Here is a 16,754-nt window from a genome sequence, read left to right as displayed (position 1 = left end):
AAACAATCTGAACAACAAATACAAGTCTAAAAAAGCAAAACTCTATTTAAACATTCTTTTTTAAATATTTTTACCTTCTACCTTGCATTGTGTTCGTTTTTGGGATTCCTTTACCACGCGTGCGCTGAATGAAACATACACACTCAACAAGCGTCACATGATTTGCATTGGTTTTGCTACTAAATAAAGGTAATACAGTAGAAATATAATTATAATATGATCTTTACAAAATTAGCACGCTCGTGAGAGGGCTGTAACAGTCATTAATTCATAAAATATTGTGCAAGAGTTATTCTCTTGTGCCATATGGTGATGGGGTGAGGTTTTCTTCAGTTTTTTAATCAAAACCATTAGAATCACTATAATAGAGTGAAAATTCATCAAATTAACCTTAATCGAAGTAAAAGGGGACATAATATCATTAACAAGAGCTGTTGCGGGCGCAGTGCACCAATATTCACAGCCTTGGTCAATTGAATGAATAACAAAAGTCAACAAGAGCTAATCCGTAAGACAGCGCCTTCGACATTTTCTCCCAGTGCTTGAACTCTGAAATTAGAGCTTTGCCATTAAAGAAAAAATTCCAAGTAAAAGAGACATAATCTCAAATTTCACATCAAAGAAATGGGGATTGTTCCGGTGACCATAACAGTAATAAACATCTTTACCTATGATTTACACGAGACAAATATTTATGACCACTTTTTCAGTAAGATTGAAAAAAACAAAAACATTGGAGGGGGGGGTTTAGACCTATTGACCTATTTTTTACCGCCATGTGACTTGATAAGATCTTGTCCAAAACTTCCATGATAACCAAACACTGACCAAATTTATGAAGAAGAATAAAAAAATGTGCCTCCTACTTGCTCTTTGATTTGACCCGAAGACCTAGTTTCTGACCCAAATGAAAACCAGATAAAAATTTCATAAAACAAAGGGAAGAAAATTAAAAAAAATCCTTAATCCCTGAAAAAATATCTCCTACCAAATGACAGAACACAAAGGGAACAAATTGAACCAAAAAGAAAAACTCAAAGGCCTGAATGCCAGAGTCGGCTACTGATTGATAGACTACCCAGATTCAGTTTGTTTTTAGTTTTTTATCTTAAAATTTTCATAACACAGCCGATATTTACCCAAAATAAAAATCCGGATCACGAATACACTTTTCTCCAGTTTCAACAATATAATTTTACAAAAGTGATGAAACGAATACATATAGCAGCAAATGGACAGTATCTGACATTGAATTTACGGTTAAATTACTCATATTTAAATCTTATTCCAAAAAAAAGTTTGTTTCGTTTCGTGAACGCCGCCCAAACAAGACGATCTACATTCGAATTCAAAAACAACAAGAAAATACAATTTAAATGTATCGCCGATTTGTTATAATTCCTCGATGGGGGGGGGGGGGGAGGGGGGGGAGGGGGGGGGGGTAAGAAAAAGTAATTTAAAAAATCATTGGGTTTAATAGTCAGTAGGGGGGGGTTAACTAAACAAACAAGTAATTAGCTTCTTCTTCCGTAATTTATCCATTTACAGACTTCAAAATTTCAACACACGCAAGTTGTTATAAAATCATATGAATGCGATGTTTTATGATCAATGTGGGAGAATTAAGCTGATCGGCTATGTTTTTTTAACCTAAAATATTGCAAAAAATCCAGACATTCAAATTTTGTTTTTTAAAAAAGCATGTGTGCTTTCTGTAATTATATATACGTTTTTATACACTATAGAAAATTATTAACAAGCGTATTTGCATTATTTCCTAAACGTTAATTTACGCAAATACGCAATCTATATCTGGATCCCTGGGAACTATTTGGGGAGGGACTGGATGTTTTACCAAGCTTGTAAAGCCTGCGCAGTTCTTAAAGCACAATTTAAGCTTAATGAGTTACATTCGAGTATTGGCACAATTACAAGTCATAAATATGACAATAACTCGTATATTGGTCCATAGCAAAGCAATTGACACAACTTAACTTCATTCATGCAGTGAACTGTTTGAAGTTTGAGAATCTAATGGAACAACATCCCTCACATGTTATTCGTCCCATTAGATAATCGCTGAACACAAGTGACTCGTCAAAAGCTTTCAGCCTTTAGCCGACTCAAAAAACTTACATGGTATCATAATGTCAAAATACCCCTAAAAATTGGATGTACCATCCATGTTGTACCACGAAAGGTGTCTCGGCCTTTTCCCTACCACCAATAATAAAAAAGTTGCTAAATAAGCTATTTATGTGACATAAAAGGAAGTCATTAAAAAAAATTATATTGTAAGTGAACAAAAGAAGTGACTTCGCAAATAAAACAAGAAGCACTGCAATGCAGAGCCAATAAACCACAAAACAATGTCATATGAACCTTTGGACCACTAAGTGTGACCTTGACTTTTTTTAGTGAGCTATCTAAAACAAGCACTCCTGCCGTTGTTCAAGAGTCAGGTTTCTTTGAAATCCTTCAAGGGGTTCACGACTTACGAGCGGAAGGGAAATTGCAACCAACAGACAGACCAGACAGTACCGGTACAAAGAGGCGATAACATAAAACGACCCTTTGGGCTATAATAAAGGTCAAGGTCTTATGGTGACACAAGATGTGTGCAAGTTTGGTCAAAACCAAATCACAAATGAAGCCTGCTATTGTTCAACAATGGCAACAAGCATAATTCTGGCCCCATCAGGCAAATAACCCTTCAACCCAAATGAAAGTGCTAGTTCAAGAAAGGAACCATACCTAATGGATACACAAATGTGTGCAGTTTGGTTTATTTGTTTGTATTGTTTTGGGTTAACGGCGTTTATCAACAGTATTTCAGTTATGTAACAGCGGGCCAGTTAACCTAACAGTGTTCTGGATTCTGTACCAGTACAACCGTCTACGCAAGTACTGCCAACTTCCACACATGAATTATCAGACGTGGAGGATGAAGATATCAGGACACCTTGACTTTTATTCAAAATTCGTCACGAGACCATATAGCCCCCCCGAGGATCGAACTGCGCGACCCCGCGATCCGTAGACAACACGTCCCCTACTAAGCAAAGCAGCAGGCTCAAGTTTGAGTAAAAATCAAATCAAAAATGAAGCTGCTACTGTGCAGACATGGTCAAAATAGCTGATTTTGACCCTTTCAGGACCCATAACTCTGGAACGCCATTATGGGCATCTGCCGGTTCACGAAAGGAACCAATTCAAGTGGTGACACACAAAAGTGATGTGCAAGATATTATTAAATCAAATCATAAATGAAGCTGCAATTGTGGCATCCAAGGTTAAAAAGGCAAATTTCTTGCACTTTCATGGGCCATCACACTGTAACCAACAATGGCAACGTGCCAGTTCAAGAAAGGAACCAAGATCCTATGGTGATACAAGATGTGTTGCAAGTTTGGTTAAAACAAGTGAATGAAGTATTGCCATGCAATACAAAGTCCCCTACTGGAAGGCACCTAATTGTCTCTACTGTAGATTACATAATGAACTAATATCTGTCAAAATGTATAAAAATAATTGTACTATTTATACAATATAATATAAACAAGTGCACTTGGATTAAAAATTTTGCATATATAAAAATTACCGTGTTTTTTCATTTGGATTTTTCTGGCCGATTATACAATAAAAGTTATCACAAAAGTTATTTATAGTAACAACTAAGTGAAATTAACCCTAAAAAAAAAAAAATCTATATAATATAAGTCCACAGAAACTCTTTACCAGGTAGGAGATATACACTATACACCTACAAATTTGATGTACAATGCATGTATTACGCACAGAAAAGTGTCTTGATTTTATTCCTACGGCCAGTAAAAAAAAAAGTTAATATATTTATAGCACAACTAAAGCAGCGTAATCTAAATAAAAGTGTGCCTCATGGTGGTGAACAGTTGTGCCAAGTTATATAAAAAAAAAATCCCACCATGCTGAAGAAGAAAACAACGCTCCGAACAAAGTCATTCTAGAATTTGACCTTTGACCTCTAACATGACCTTGACCTTAACTAGGGCCAGGCTTTGTGCACAAACACATTGTCTCATCCAGGGGGAATGTTTGGCCAACTGATAATTAAAACCTGTTTTGCATAACAACGTAATAGACAGAACAGAAAAAAATCCAATTGACCTTTGATCTCAAAGCGTGACCTGACCTTTGAGCAAGTGGCATGACATTTGTGCACGACACATCATCTTATAATGATGTAGCCATGTGCCAATAGATATAAAATCCCTTCATGGATGGGAGAGTTTAAGGACTGACTGGAAAAAAAGGCCCTGTTGACATTTGACATCCAATTGTGACCTTGACCTTTAAGCAGGGGTGTGGTTTTATCCTGACACATTGTCTCATCAAGGGTACATTTGTGCCAATAATATTAAAAACCCTTCATGGATGTTTAAGAGTTTATGGACCCGACAGGAAACAGACCCTGTTCATGCCATGTTAACTCTGACTGCTAAGTGTGACCCTTGACCATTGAGCTAGGGTCTGAAAGATCTGTCATGACAACATCGTCAATTTTATGAGGTACAATTGTGCAAGTGATTTTAAACTCCCTCATGGATGGGAAAGAGTTATGGACCCGGGGGAAGGGGGGGGGGGGGGGGGGGGGGGGGGGGGGGGGGGGGGGGGGGGGGACAGCAAAAAAGCCATGTTGACATTTGACCTCCAATTGTGACTTTGACCTTTAAGCTAGGGTCCGGGTTTTGCATATGACAATGTAGTCTTATCACAGGGAACATTTGTGCCAATAAAAATTAAAAACCCTTCATGGATAAAGTTTTGGAGCGACACAAATTGCGAATGGACAGAATGACAGATGGACCAAAAATCGCATTCCTATAGTCCCCGAAACTGGTTTTCAACCAGAGGGGACAAGTGAAATAATAAATGAAGCTGCTTTTGTGAAGACAACGTCAAAATAGCTAATTCTGGCCCATTCAGGGCCATAACTCTGGAACTTTCTGGTATTTCTTAGGGGGGGGGATAAGTGTGGTTAAATTAAAATCATAAATGAAACCACATATCGTGCAGACAGAAAATGATGACGCACGCATGCACGCAATTCTGGTCCTTTAAGGGGCCAATACTCCTAGAACCCATGATGGGATCTGGCCATTTTCAAAAGGACCATATCCTGCCTAAACATGTATTTTGTACAAGATTGATCAAATGCTTGCAAATGTGGTCTCTATATTGTACCCAAGAAATTGTGAATGGACAGACAGACGACTGGCCATCACAAAAGTTACACTGTATGTGGCAGTTAGCTAAAAAAGCACAATTTTGTAAAAATGCAAAGTATAGTTACTGAACCTTTGCACTGCAGTCATATCATGACGTGAACAAGTGTATGAAGTTCATCCATTCCCATTATGAGTACAGATTTAATTACCGTAAATAGTTTGTAAAGTTTTCCAATCATTCCCACAAGTGTTTACTAGAGATACCAGCTTACATACAAAAACTAACCACATCGGTATGCGGACAACACACCTGGTGAGTACCAATAGCTCACAATAACTTTGATGTTGTGATAAGGTGAAACAACTGTTTTAAGATGAAACAAATCATTTAAATAATAACTGAGCTAAGTGAAAGTCATCAAAACTTAATCTGCAATTCTAAGTCAAAAGGGGGGAAAAATTCCAAGAAAAATTGTGCAGGAGAAATGCCCATTTGTGCCATCTCATGGGCGATGATGCGAACAAACGTTTCCAGTAATGGGAATCAAATCCATTCAGTAATATAGATGAAAGTGCATCACAAGTTTAATAACCTGAAATTCTATGAAGAAAGGGGCATAATTACATGAAAAAATTGACAAAGTTATGAACCTTGAGTCGATATGAAGTTGGGTGATGATGTGAAGAAATATTATCAAGTCCTGAATCAAATCTATTTAGTCATAACTGAGATAGAGAGAGAGTGCAGCAAAACTTTTAACCCAAAATAACATTTAAAAAGGAGCATAATTCATGAACAAGAGCTGTCCGTAAGAACAGCCAACTCGACTAATCGAAATATTGTCACAGAAGCAGGAAATTATTACCCAAAAAGTTAAATTTATCAAAAGAGATTTAGTTCGAAACGGGACATAATTGACCAAAATGCATATCAGAGTTCTGGACTTATGCAAACAACTAGTTTAATAACCACAAAGAACCAAGTTAAGTTTCAATCCATACTGCATTAGTTTAGGAGATAGTAACTTTCATGTAAAACTTAACCAGAATTTTCTAAGTCCAAAAGGGGGCATAATTTGCTCAAAATACATGTTAAGAGTTTATGGAACTGACCAGGAGGTTGGTAACTGACCTAGTAAAAAGAAATAAAAAAGTTTCAACGCATATGCCTTTTGGTAATAGCTTATGTACTTGCACCAAAACTTAAAACCAGGATTATCTAAGTCCAAAAAGGGGCAAAATTATGCCCCAAAATACATGTCAGAGTTTATGGGACTTGATATCTATCAACTAGTTTTATAACCCCGAAGAACACATGTGAAGTTTCAATATAATATCTGCATTAGTTTTGGAGATAGTAAACTTTGCATGTAAAACTTAACCAGTATTCTAAGTCCAAAAGGGGGCATTATTTCTCAAAAATATACATGTCAGAGTAATGGACTTGACCCCGAGAGTTAGGTAATTGATCTAGAAAAAGAACAAATAAGTTTTCAAATCAATATGCCCTTTTTAGTAATAGACTGTATGTACATGCAACGCAAAATTTAACCATGATATTCTAAGTCCCAAAAGGGGCATAATTTGGCTCAAAACACATGTCAAGAGTTATGGGACCTTGACCCAGTGGGTAGGTATTGATCTAGAAAAAGAAAAAATAAGTTTCACATCAATATGCCCTTTTAGTAATAGCTGTAGTGTACATGCACAGCAAACATTAACAGAATTTTCAAAGTCCAAACTGGGCAAAATATGGTGCCAAAATACATGACAGAGTTAAGGGACTTGACCCAGTGAGGTAGGTAATTGATCAAGAAAAAAGAAAAAATGAAGTTTCAAATCTATATGCCTTTTAGTGATAGCTGTATGGTACTTGCACGCAAAACTTTAACCAAAAAAATTTTCTAAGTACAAAAGGGGCATAATTTTGCCAAATGAAGGTCAGAGTTATGGGACTTGTGCTAACCACTAGTTTTAATCACCTCGAAGACCCATGTGAAGTTAACAATTCAATATCTGCACAGTTTTGGAGATAGTAACTTGGCATGTAAAACTTAACCATCAATTTCAAATCCAAACAGGGCATAATTTGGCTCAAAATACATGTTAGAGTTATGGAACTTGACCCAGTGAGGTTGGTAATTGTCCTAGAAAAAGAATAAATAAGTTTCAAAGCTATATGCCTTTAAATGATAGCTGTATGTACTTGCATGCAAAAACTTAACCAAGGTGTGACGCCGACGCCGACGCCGACGCCAGGGTGAGTAGAATAGCTAGACTATTCTTCGAATAGTCGAGCTAAAAAGGGGGGATAAATCATGAAATATTGGGTGTGTTATGCCAGATGATGTGGGTGTTGGTGAGAAATAACTATTTTAAATATAAAGCAAATCCATCAAGTAATTAGAGAGATAAGGTGAAAAAAGTGAAAGTGTAAAAGAAACTTTAACCAAGGTCACCCGGGGACGTGGAAAAACGCCAACGCCGACAGCGGGGTGAGTAGGATAGCTCTCCTTATACTCCCTATAGCTGAGCTATAAATTAAGGATTCTCTTTCCGCTATATTCAACCAGCCTGAAACTGCTGCTTGATTACCTATTTAGTACTATTGTACAAATACAGGGGCTGTCATGTTTGTAGAAGCTCACCAAATAGAAGAAAAACAAAATATATCTAGGAAATTGGTGCATTTCGATTGTTTAAACTTAGCTATCATTTTAGACTGAAAAAAAATAATTGTAAAGACATTAGATTTTTTTTACGTACCATCTCTAGAAAAGCATACAGATTCTGTCCAAACTTATCTACATGTACTCACTTGAACAATGAAAATTTTCTTGGCTTTCACTGAGGTAATTGTTCTGGTTCCCCTTCTGACAGCTGTTGTAAAGTTCACCACTGTGAGAGTCAACTGGAATGATGGCAAACATCAGAACAAACTTGGGTTACAAAGAAGGTGTAGATCACCAATCATAGACTGGTCAGCCTGAAATAAATTGTTTATTGTTCTTGACATTGCTTAGATATAGTACTAGAGATTAATCAATGACACAAATAATCCTACCTTGCATTTATGTATGCACCTGTATGAGGAAGAATGAAATACCTTTACAGTTAAAAAGTTAGTGCTTAGTCATTTCATTCTATTGTCAATTTTCACAGTAAACGAGTTTTTCATGGTTTTATATACAATGTGCCATATGGTAGAAATAACACTGTACATGTATCTAAATTTAAGCTTAAAAAGAAAATCTGAATTTATTTTATTACACTTTTATTATATTTTCTTATGTCATGCAATATGCATATATTTGACAACTTCTTTTGCATTGACATATATTCCTCAGTAATAAGCAAGTTATAATTGGGGATTAAATATCTATCAATTACTTGATTGGTAGAACTATCTGCAGCGCCAAGTACATGGAACTTAAGAAAATCTTAAACAAAAGCACTTGTACGTAAGACAGCCAATGCTCGACTATTCGAACTGTTGTCCCAGAAGCAGAAATATCACCCTTGAATGTCGAGATATCTAGACTTTTAAACCAATATCTGCATTATAGTTTTGGAGATAGTAAGTGGCATTTAAAATTTAAACAGGATTTTCTAAGCACAAAAGTAGGCATAATTTGGCCAAAATGCATGTCAGACTTACAGGACTTGATGCTATCAATTAGTTTTATAACCCTAAAGAGACATGTGAAATTTCAATTCAATGTCTGCATCAGTTTTGGAGACAGTTAAATTTGCAGGACTTTCTATGTCCAAAAGTGGACAAAATTTGACCAAAATACAAACAATTCAGAGGTATATGACTTGACCCAGTATGGTTGGAAATTGACCTAGGAAAAGTAAAATAAAACGTTTCAAAGCTTTATACGCTATCATTGTTAACAGCTAGATATACTAGCACGCAAAACTTTAATCAGGAGTTTTAAATGGGGCATAATTTGGTCAAAATGCAGGTCAGAGTTAAGGGACTTGATGCTATCACCTAGTTTTATAACCCAGAAGACACATGAGAAGTTTCAATTCAATATCAGCATTAGTTTTGGAGATAGTAACTTGCATGTAAAACTTTAACCAGGATTTTTTAAGTCCAAAAGGGGGCATAATTTGGCCAAATAACATGTCAGTTTTATGAGACCATGACCTTATATACGGATGTTGGTAATTGACATAGAAAAAGTAAAAATAAGTAAAAAAAAAAGTACAAAAATATGCCTTTAAATGATAGCCATATATACTTGCATGCAGGTGAGACACTGACGCCAATGCCAGGGCGAGTAGAATAACTAAGACTCTTCTTTGAACAGTTAAGCTAACAAGAGCTGTCCGTAAGAGTCAGCACGCTCAAATTTTCTCAGTGCTTGGCTCAAAATTAGAGCTTTGCCAATAAAAACTTTAAACAAACATTCTAAGTTAAAAAGTGGCATAACTCTGACAACTTTCAAACAAAGTTATGGGTATAGTTTCTTCAAGTGTACACTGTTGATAGTTAATAACTATTTATTAACTATACTAAGTTTCAAGTCAATAGCTTTAACAAAAAATAAATTAAGTCAAAAAGGGGCATAACTCCATCAAAATTCAAATCAGAGTTGTGGGCATTGTTTCCACTGGTGAAGACTTTGATAGTAGTTAACTATTTCAAGTTTCAAGTCAATAGCTTTGATAGTAACGGAGACTTGACTTTATCAAAAACTTTTAACCAAAAATTTTAAGTTAAAAAGGGGTATAACCCTGTCAAAATTTATGTAAGAGTTATGGCGAATGTTTCTCCTGGTTTACACTTTGATAGTAGGTAACTATTCCAAGTTTCAAGTAAATAGCCTTGATATTACCACAGATATTTGACCTTATCAAAATCTTTAACCGAAAATTCTAAGTTAAAAGGGGCATAACTCTGTCAAAATTCAAATCAGAGTTATGGGGATTGTTTCTCCTGGTGTAGACTTTGATAGAAAATAACTCTTTCAAGTTTCAAGTCAATAACTTCTATAGTAAAAGAGATATTGACTTAATCAAAAACTTTAACCGAAATTCTAAGTTAAAAGGGGTGTAACTCTGTCAAAATTCAAATCAGAGTTATGGGGATTGTTTCTCCTGGTGTAGACTTTGATAGTAAATAACTAATTTAAGTTTCAAGTCAATATCTTTGATAGTAACAGAGATATTTGACTTTATCAAAAACTTTAACCAACGGCGATGCCCATGCCAACACCGGGGCGAGTGCAATAGCTCTACTTCTTCTTTGCAAAGTCAAGCTAAAAATACTGTAAAAGTTATGGCCCTGACAATATCTTACAATACTTTTGACTCCTAAATGTGACCTTGACTTTCAGTAAGTATTTATGCGAAATAATATGAAGACTGCTCCATGCATGTCAATGTTACAGTTTGGACATGCTGTATTCCCTTGGTCCCCAAAATCTGACCATATTCTTCCAATTACGAGCCTAGAGCTTGTGCTCTCTGCCAAATATAAAAACGATTGCTCATGCATGTCATTTTTTTCTTCCTTCTTTCCCTTTTCTCTCCTGTTTTTTTTCCTTATCTTTTTATTTTTCTTTGCTATATGTATATATATTTTCAAACTACAAAAATTGTGAAAGTAAATTATTAAATTCACTAGAACACTATATCAAGAACAAACACTATGCAATTGCACTAGGCATATCAGGGTATTACGAAGTACTGAAACATTTACAGAATATGGATTTTATGGAAATAAGAAGGAACTAAATTCACAAGTACACCGAGGACCCCTTTTCATTTACATAGAGGTACTGAGACACTAGACAAATGTTTTACCACTTGCTAACCGATGAGTTACACACGATGCACACATATGCTAGCATATAAATATTAGGCACAGCTAATTCGGTTCAGGAGTACCAAACACACGGAAGATAAGCGGAATAAGGAAAATGGACTAGTATCTGCAAGCTGGAGGACAATATTGTCCTTGGCCACAGAAAAACACAAAAAAGTGCTTCAAATGAGCTGACAGTCAGTTACAAATTTCAGACCTGTATTTCTCAAAATTTGAGATTAGGAAAATGGACTAGTATCTGCAAGCTGGAGGACAATATTGTCCTTGGCCACAGAAAAACACAAAAAAAAGTGCTCCAGATGAGCTGACAGTCAGTTACAAATTTCAGACCTGTATTTCTCAAAATTTGAGATTAATATAAATCAAACACTCAAAATAATCATGATAATAGGTTATCTACATAATCACAAGTATATCAATTGACCCTAGCAGGTCAAAAGCTGTAAATACTGGAAAACAAAAGAAAACAATGGAACTAATTTCGTATACTAAACCACTGCTCAATTACAGTAATACTTAGACAAAATGGTAGAAGAGCCAAGGTTCAACAAGGATAATATTATCCAAGGAGAACAAATGCATGAAAAGCCACCTGTGACTAATTAAAATTTATTTTATAAGAAAAATTCAAGATGACGCCGCTATTTCAACGCGGTCACGCCAACTCTTTTTGATAAAAGTAAAGCTAAAAGTTTGCCATTGTCGGTAAAAACACTTTTAAAATTATTTCATCACACTTTGAGAACTGCCTTGCGTCACTCCAGCACAACTAAAGTTTATAAAACTTATAAAAAATTTGATGAAACACTTTGCTAAAATATTCTCTCCCAAAACCACTTCCGCCACCATCAACCTTCACCACATCAGGTCTAGGGAATGGTATATTTACAGATTATAAATTTACAGATTTTTCTATCTGTAAATTTACAGACTGTGTATGAAAACTGATGAAATTACATTTATTCCCAAATCTGCAGCTTGAAATTAATTGGTCCATTTACAGTGTCATTTGTGAATTTCAGCCATTTTTATTGACAGTTTTTGGCATTTTCAAAAAAATCAGAGTCAACAGAAATGGCTGAAAGTTACAACTGACCTTTATATATACGTACCATAAGTAAATCAATTAATTTCAAGCTGCGATTTTGAGTCAAAGTATGATTTTTGCAGTTTTCAAACATTTGATCTGTAAATTTATAGATCGAAAAATCTGTAAATTTATAGATTATCTGTAAATTTACAGATTACTGATAATCTGTAAATATTCCACTTTCCTAGACCACGCCATGTACCCGGATAATCCTAACTCTGTTCAGCGACCCTAACTCAGTGCCAACATGGCTGACAGAAAGACGATGTATGTAGTTAATTTCCTCGTCTTTTTTCATGTTTTTATGTGAGTATGCAATGTTAGCTTAAACTTTTGATAGTCCATAATATCCGTATTGATAACATGTTTTGTGTACTAATATTTCAATCGAAATTTCCCCATTATGTGGCTGGAATTCATTAAAATGTACTCAAAAAAGTTTTCAAATGAACATGTTTTATGTTTCAAACTGTTTAAAGTACCAGAAATTGAAGAAAGACCTTATTTTATTAAATGTATTAGTTCCTTAAATATCTCTTTGACAATGTTTAACAGTATCAAAGTTTGAAATTGATTTTTATAGCTTAAAAATTGTATTGATTAGGGAGGGGTTTAACTTTGCGGATTTAATCCTAACTGGTATAGGCCCACAGTGCTGGATAAATACGAACTTAGAACGGATAAAACCTAACCAAGAAAACGGCTGTTCGCTGTGCTTTTTTTATGGACTGTTGATGCTCGAAGTTCTTTGATCTACCCACCCCTGCAGGATGTGGGATTCCTATGTCCAACTTATCCGACTCGTGATTTTTTATTTGCCGGCGGACAAGTGCATTTTTCTTCTGTGTGTCCGCGGACAAGCATACTTTTTCAGGTATAAAATGAGAAAACAATAAAATATCATTTAGATTGTGTGTTGCTTCAAGTGTATGGAGGTGATAAAGATAATGGGTTCTTTGACTAGGTTTTCGCGCACCTGTAACTCGGTGACTATGATAAAAATATCAGAGAAGATTTAGATACAAGAAGATTTATTAACGTCGGATAAGTATAAACCATATAACACTCTTAAAGCTAATTTCCGGCAAACACGTGTAAATAAGCTCGACATAAGTAAATCAGCTGTAATAAAATGCCAATATTTTAAAAAGCACATCAAAGCAAATTTAAAGCATCTGGCTCTTAGTAGATAAGAAACAAATCACAAATTATCAAAATACTGTTACAGCGCATTAAAACAAAATAGCACATGGTACTAGCAAATAAAGAAAAAAGTAATTTACCAGATACAGATTTAGCACATTTAAAGCAACATAAAAAAAAGATTAGCTGACACTACACAAAAATAAGATGAGTCACATTTTACAACTTGCATTAAAAAAAAAACATAAAAGAAGAAATCATATACATGCTAAAGGGAACATAAGAACTACTTAAAGTAGCTGAAGAAAAATATTTGCATCATCAGCATATAGCATTCTGTAAATAAAGCTAAAAATGGAAAACAAGGGTTACACACAGAGAAATAAAGGACATTAAAGACATCAGAAACGTAAACAACTTTAAAAAAAGTATTATGACAAGTTTGTAAGTAGAATTCCAACTGCTGAGACAATAATTTCACTGTCAAAGGAAATATTTGAGCCAGTAGTCAGCCAAATTAAAATCAAAGCAGACAGAGATCGCAAGTATGACTAAAACAAGTCGGAACTTTTTAAAGGGTCTTTCTCTGAATTCATCTGGCTTTGCACCATTGCGTGGGCAATGTTTCAGGCATGACCTAAAAGATCCCGAAGACTGCTTACGCGATTTCAGACTTTTATAAACGTTAAAAGGCATATTTCAACAGCTTATTTTTTACCACAGTTACTGTGATATGCTTTTCTTTTCATGTCCTAAAAAAAAAAGAACTCGATCTCCAGTCTATTTGCGCTTTCATAAAGGGTTTATGATATTACAAATCAGAGAAAGTAAAATTTTGACTATGGACAAGTGGATTTTTAAGTTCCGGGGACAATTTGAAAAATGTAAGGAACCCACACCCCTTTCCCCGTCAGCCCCATGCATCACTCCCCCCCCCCCACCACACCACACCACACACACACACTTTTCTTCCCTTTTTTACCGTCTAAAAATATCATATTTAATAATTAATCATAAATCTAACCCCATTTAAACAATTTCAAAAATATTCCATTAGCACCTCTATAAAAAGCTCTTACACTATACGATATACAAGATTTGAAACAAACACAATTCTTCTGAAACAGTGTGTGTGTGTTGTGTGTGTTGGGTTGTGTGGGGGTTGTGTGTGTGTGTGTGAGAGGGAGAGAGGAAAGAGAGAGAGCGAGAGGGGGGGGGGGGGGGGGCGAAGAGAGGGTGGGACTACAGAACTTCGAACATCGGTGGTATTAAATAATTTCTTATATAAATATAATAATTTTGACTTTTATACTGAGTAATTTTTGAGGGTTTATCCAGATTTTTCCCAACATTGCTATTTGCTAATATTAAAATTATGAAAAAATATTTTGACTGTAGTTGCATACATAAAACATCTTGTAAAAATTAATGAAAAAATTAATTAATGAAGGGATTTTTTTTCCTTACATTTTTCACTTGTCCACGGAACTTAAACCGACAATACCGCTTATAAAGTAATGTTGACAATATCACACCATGTACATGTCAACTCATTCGTTTCTATAGAATATAGTCAGTTAGGTGTTTGTCCGTCACGCAATTTCGTGTAAGTTAGGTTTTTTATCCATTCCTCTGTAACTGAGTTCGGTTTTTATCAACTCAAAGTTAGGTTTTTATCCCCTTTCTCGCTGTCAGTACATTTGAACATGTTTGTGTCAACATGTAGTGGGTTAAAACATAGTGGTAAACGGGCCTATAAAGCAGTATATCTTGCTTTCAAACAACAAATACTCGAGGCATCAAAGCATAGAAGTATTTTTTAAAGATTTTTTGTAAAAGTTTTCATTGAAAAAGGTTGCCTTGTTCGTCGTTTTTCCACCTGAAAACACAGGGTTTGATATATTTAACATGATGCATTTTGAAATAAATATACACTTGATCAATGGAGATAGATATAACAACAGGAACATTCCTTTATACATCGTAATTACACAGAAAACAAAGTTGTATCGGCTTTACATCCGCCATGTTGGCACAGAGTTAGGGTCGCTGAACAGAGTTAAGATTATCCGGGTACATGGCGTGTAGACCTGCTCATGTAACTGGTTCAAGCCTAACACATCATCAGAAAAAAATTCTTCCCGCCAAATCACTCTCGAGAAAATCTAGAAAAGTGATGCATATTTAAAAAAAAAAATAATCTGCATATCAAATAGAAGTCTAACGAGATATTGCCCACATTGATGACAAGACAAGAAAGGCCAACAACCCCTAGGCTTTTCCCCAGAAACCTGGATGGGCAGTCATACCACCACTCCCAAGTCAGAAATTAAAAAAAAGCAGCCACTCAGCGACAATAAGCTTAAAATGTCTACGTCACGCGATGATGCTCCAGAGAGGGCCCAGCATATTATTGGAAGAAGAAGAAGCGAAACTGTAATTAAACATTTCTGTTTTTAATATATTTACCTTTCTTCCTCACTTTGCGTCGTTCCTCGTGCTTACTGACTGCCTACTGAATGAACACGGTTCACTCCCAACATTGTCACGTGATTCGCACTTTGGTTAGCTATAGATTACACTTTTCACTAGCCGTTCCCTGCTACACTACGATAACAATTCGACCGAATGTGCGGTGTTATACAGTGATACATATATGCCATATGGAATACGATTTATTTTCTTGATCACTGTTCATTTTCTGCACCACAACTCAGAATTTTGTTATGATTTTGAAAGAGTATTTATACTACATTGTCCGATTGGAATTCCATGGCTAAAAATCAAACTTCCCCAAATTTAGTCCTTGGCCCTTTCTTAAAGAAAAATGGAAAAAAAATTCTCAACTGGTTTGGGAAGCGCGACATAGCTTACAGCTGGATTTTAAATTCTTATATGTCAGACTTCACCCAGTTTACTGACCATTTTTCGACTGGGGGTCTTGCTTAAACTTAATTATTGCAGTCGCGAAGAAGCTTACAACAACGTCAAAATAATGCTCTCATATACATATGGGTGAAATGATGGAACTCATGCGGCAGATATAATGATGGAACAAACGATTATGATTAATAAACAAACGGGACATGAATTATTGAACAAACGGGGTTATAATAAAAGCACATGCGGGGAAAGACGTTGGTTCCAGACAATAAAGTTCTTTTTTTCAAATATAGACAATTGACGGCCCCGCGGTCCAATTATAAGCGGGGGTCGTGAGTTCGATTTATAGGTGAGGCGTTTGTACATCTATGATGATTTGATAAAAGACAATTATTTCTGAAACCGTTCGTCCTCTACGTCTTACTCATGTAGAAAAGTTGACAGTTATTTTGTGGAGAACGGGTTTAAAACACTGGTATAGAATCCAGGAACACTGACGGGATACGGTCAATCAAAAGATATACCTGTTAATGATAAAAAAGACAGGTGTAACGAAAGAAACAGACGAGTACATATAATAATATTTTGTTAT

This window comes from Mercenaria mercenaria, chromosome 6 (assembly GCF_021730395.1).
Source record: "Mercenaria mercenaria strain notata chromosome 6, MADL_Memer_1, whole genome shotgun sequence".
Taxonomy (NCBI): Eukaryota; Metazoa; Mollusca; class Bivalvia; order Venerida; family Veneridae; genus Mercenaria; species Mercenaria mercenaria.
The sequence above is the reverse complement of the archived record's forward strand: the minus strand, read 5'-3'. Positions refer to the sequence as shown.